We start from the raw sequence: 4,997 nt of genomic DNA, 5'->3' as shown, positions 1-4,997 counted from the left end.
CTCAAAAAGGGCGCCCTTATGTTTACGTAAACTCGGATATTATAGAATATACTTTTATCGAACTAATGAGAAAGTATCAAAGCCAGTCAGAAAACGTGAAGGCCAGTAACGAAATTTTTGGATCCAGTGAGAGGCGAACCAGCACCGCGTCACCTGATATTTTACAATTCTCTGGCTCTCCTGATTGTGATATACCAACCACGAGAGTAAGACGACCGTGCTTTGTATCTTACCGTCTCCTGAAAGCTTTAAGTGTAGATTTATTATTATGTGACATAGTTATAACAAATTGTACCAAGGACATCGCATTTGTTCTGGATCCTCAGTGTTCCGTTGCCTTGAAACGGCATACTTCCGTAACACGCAATTTAGAATAATTCTTTAACCACCGATAAGACATTTCCTGTCATTTTATTACAACAAATAGTTCAATTAACGACGGGTTTTCGAAAGATCTTCAATTTTCTGATGCAGAGAAACGGCAAATATACATATGGCCTTCATCTGAAAGCCAAATGGCGTCTCGCGATTCTTTACTGAAGAGAGATGGCACGGATGTAACGTAGGTGGCGTTCTTCTGTTTCATTGGTCAACGTTCAGACACATGTCTGGAATATTTTTCATTCTACATATTGTTCTGAACGTCCGGAAAGACTCCTCGACGTGCTTTTTCCACGCTATGACATCAGAAACTCGGCACGCTCAACGTTCGATTTCACGGTCCGTGTGCCGACGGCTTAGGGAACTTGCATACCAAAGGTTTGACCTGTGGTATACGTAAAGAAACCAAATCTGTCATCAATTGGAGCGTTTGTTTCAACGCCACAAGCGCTTTGTTAGGCACGGTCATATTGAAGGTTGAAGGCTCTTTTCGGCGCGCGTCGCCTTTTGATCTGACTTACCCATCCAGTTACGTGGCGAACTACAGCTTAACGTAAACCCCACCGTGAAACTTGGCAGTTTTCGCGATAAAGGAGTCTTTGCCAGAGGTTAAAGGAGTGCTGCCGGCCGCGGTGGTCTCGCGGTTCTAGGCGCTCAGTCCGGAACCGCGCGTCTGCTACGGTCGCAGGTTCGAATCCTGCCTCGGGCATGGATGTGTGTGATGTCCTTAGGTTAGTTAGGTTTAAGTAGTTCTAAGTTCTAGGGGACTGATGACCACAGATGTTAAGTCCCATAGTGCTCAGAGCCATTTGAACCATTTGAAAGGAGTGCTAAGTGACAGAAATAAAATCGTGTGACTGGCTGGGGACCTAAACGGGAGCTTTGGGTCTGGTGGAGGCAACGAACCATATTATACACGACTATATACCTAAAATAAAAATAACAGTCACGATTAATTAATTGAATGAAACTGTTTTCTTTAAAGGCTTTTTGTAATTGAAAATAGCGAATTATTCTGACGATTTTAGAGGGGGTAATATGGCTGAAAGTGTGAATTGAAGTTTGTGTTAGCGAGGACATTGGATTAGGTTTGTCGGTGCAGTTGTGTTAGCCATAGTGATACGGTGATAAATGTTCAGTACATCTGCCTAGTAAGCAGGAGACAGGGTTCAAGTCCTGGCCGTGGCACAAATTTAATTCATTTTTTTCAGCTTCTGTCATTGTTGAAAACTAATTATTCGTCACCACTGGCCAATTATGACAAAAGTCCTCGAAACTGCCCAGTCGTGACGAATAAATAATTGTAATATACAAGATGATTCAAAAGTAACTCTACACACTTCGTGGGTGTAATGTACGCATCAAAATAAAAGTAAAACTTTGAATGAAGTTTTGTCTGAAATTGCTTAAGTTCAGAGTCCTGCAGCAGAGTAGGGATCACAAGTGCGACACAAACAACACAAAATTAATTCTCCCCAGAAAGCAACAACACGAAAGGACCCGAAATTCAAGTCAGTTACGTACTGTACGTTTACCGCAGGCCGTCTTCAAAATGATGTGGATGTAGACGAAGATAGTGACGTGTTCACTTCATACTGCTCTCAGAATGTTGCAGTCTCCGTTCATCTCATTCCGCACCGTTCCAAAGCTATTTAGCTGCTGTAGCTGTGCTACATTTTCAGTTGCAACGCCACGCACGACGTCCTTGAGACGGCCAGAAAGGTAGAAGTCCAGGGGTTGAGAGCCGGAGATTTAGTTGGCCAAGCAACTGGTCCTGCACGAAATGACCACTTCTCAGAATAAACATACTCTCTTGCCTCCCGACTGAAATATGCAGGGCCACCGTCGACAAAACAACGTCAGTCGATACGCAAGCGAATACGATACGCCAAAAGCCTGTACTAGCCCATGATATTATGCCTACCACAAATGACATTATGCATCATAACTTGGAAACAAAGTAGTTTCAGATTAAACTTTATTTAATATTTTACTGTTATTTTGACCCGTACGTTACACCCGTGGAGTGTGTACAGTTACTTTTGAAACACCCTGTATAGTGTAATACTCGTTAAATTTTAAATAAAAAGCCTTTTGAAACACCCTGTATAGTGTAATACTCGTTAAATTTTAAATAAAAAGCGTCGAGGAATTTTTTTATGTAGAACCACAGCTGACTCGTTCTTACAAACCCGTCCTCCGTCCTCCTTTACAGCCAATATAACACTCATAATCTCATCAGTTTTCTTTTTTTTTTTCCAGCGAGCAAGATTTAATTCTAAAGGATGCAAACCGCAACACGTGCTCCACGTTCTCTGAAATTTCCTTAAGTCAGTTCATACAGATCATGGCGGACTCATTCTGCCATTTTTCCATAATCCTTACCAAATACTAAATTTCTAGTGCCCTGGAAATCGGTAGGGTGTTGAAATATAACGCGTCATTAGTGTGTCGTGTTTTTGCTGTTTGGCCCAACTAGTGAATTTGATGAAAGAAATTTGAATGTTCTTAATACAAACCAAAAGTAGAATCTAAAAGTAGTTCGTTTCTCCTGTAACGAAATGCAAGAAAATGAAGAACGAAGTGGGCCAAAGTATACTAGATTTAGCTAGTTCTCAAAGGCACCGTTTTCATTCCACCTAACGGCCTTCTGGAGAAGACACGTACCTGCCAACGTTATTACGAGTTCCCTTTGATCGCCGACGGCCTTGCGTCGCGGCATCTGTTTCAGTTTTGTGCTTCAGTGATATTTACAAACAAACAGGATATGAAGTTGAGGAATATTATGAATATTATACAAGAATTAGAAAATACTATGCGGAAGAGTTATCGTCATGCGCCTAACGAAAATGTTTTAATGTGAGCATATCTACGAAAAGTTATTATTGCATCTCCGAAAATGTATTGAGGATGTTAAACTGCTTACTCTATACTGACAAGTGGTGTGTGACTGACAGTATTTATCAGAAAATGGAATAAGATTCCGAATTAGTTAGCGATACCGCTCGACCAAGATGTCTTGTACATGTCCATTTACACGCCTCGAACTGAAACAGTCACAGATGTAGACGGTTAAATGAAGCACCATCATAAATGATAAGAGACCATAGCTTATGACGGTTTTGCAGTTTGTATTCATCTTCCACTATTGTTCATATTGTTTATTCATATTTGAAACATGAAATTCATTCTCTTTTATGCAGTAAAAATTATTTATTATCACCTTAATAGTCAGATTTTAAAATAATTGACAAATGTAATCATTATAAATATTTGTATTATCCTCATCTCATACGAAATTAAGTGCAATAGTTCAGCGCCACACAAAATCTATCTCTCACACATATTTGCGTGTTAATTAGATGACCAAATAACATCAGACAGAGCCGGCCGGTGTGGCCGTGCGGTTAAAGGCGCTTCAGTCGTGAACCGCGTGACCGCTACGGTCGCAGGTTCGAATCCTGCCTCGGGCATGGATGTGTGTGATGTTCTTAGGTTAGTTAGGTTTAATTAGTTCTAAGTTCTAGGCGACTGATGACCTCCGAAGTTAAGTCGCATAGTGCTCAGAGCCATTTTTGAACAGCCGGCCGCGGTGGCCGTGCGGTTCTGGCGCTGCAGTCCGGAACCGCGGGACTGCTACGGTCGCAGGTTCGAGTCCTTAGGTTAGTTAGGTTTAAGTAGTTCTAAGTTCTAGGGGACTTATGACCTAAGATGTTGGGTCCCATAGTGCTCAGAGCCATTTGAACCATTTTGAACCATTTTTTTTGAACATCAGACAGATCTTTCAATCAAGTCAATGATAATCTTGCCGGGCAAACAGTGTGCTGGAAAATGTTATCTTCTACACGGAGGCCCTACGCCTGATGTTCTTTCAGCCGTCATTTCCTCATTAGTTATTCACACTTTCCGTACCGTCAGCACTTTTTCTATTTTAGCAGTTCGGCCTGTGGAAGACGGTGGATCATTAGTCGTATTACACTAGAAGAAATACGACTAGAAATGTAGTTAATTCCTGGTCACACATCACAGTTAGGAAATTCAGGCGGAATCTAAATTAGGATGACTGTTTCAGAATTTTAATCTCGATAATACTGAATAATAACAGGCTGCCCTAACCGCTGCTTTCTTACCCTCATCCAGATGGAAGCATTCGACGCTCGTTGAATTCGTAAACAATTTATTAGGACTATCGTGTGGGAAAGTCAACGGCCTTGCCGCAATGATAACACCGGTTCTCGTCAGATCACCGAAGTTAAGCGCTGTCGGACTGGGCTAGCACTCGGATGGGTGACCATTCGCTCTGCCGAGCGCTGTTGGCAAGCGAGGTGCACTCAGCCCTGGTGAGGGAAACACAGGAGCTACTTGACTGAGAAGTAGCGGCTCCTGTTTCGTAAACTGACATGCGCCTGGGAGAGCCGTGTGCTGAACACATGCCCCTCCATATCTGCATCCAGTGACACCTGTGGGCTGAGAATAACACGGCGGCCTGTCGGTACGGTTGGGTGTTCGTGGGTGTTTAGTTTTTTAGTTTGGTTTATTGAGTGGAAAAATTGTAGAGCTCTGAATAAAACTAAAGTGGTACAATTTTGGATGCTACGCTGATGATCCCTCTTGAG

The 4,997-nt window shown here is 42.2% G+C and overlaps 1 pseudogene; it reads left to right on the top strand.

Moving 5' to 3' along the window:
* The first annotated feature begins 4,582 nt into the window (after positions 1-4,582).
* LOC124723997 lies at positions 4,583-4,700 on the top strand (annotated as a pseudogene).
* Positions 4,701-4,997: the final 297 nt, after the last annotated feature.

This window comes from Schistocerca piceifrons, chromosome X (genome assembly GCF_021461385.2).
Source record: "Schistocerca piceifrons isolate TAMUIC-IGC-003096 chromosome X, iqSchPice1.1, whole genome shotgun sequence".
Taxonomy (NCBI): Eukaryota; Metazoa; Arthropoda; class Insecta; order Orthoptera; family Acrididae; genus Schistocerca; species Schistocerca piceifrons.
This window is presented reverse-complemented; position numbering and strand designations above follow the sequence as displayed.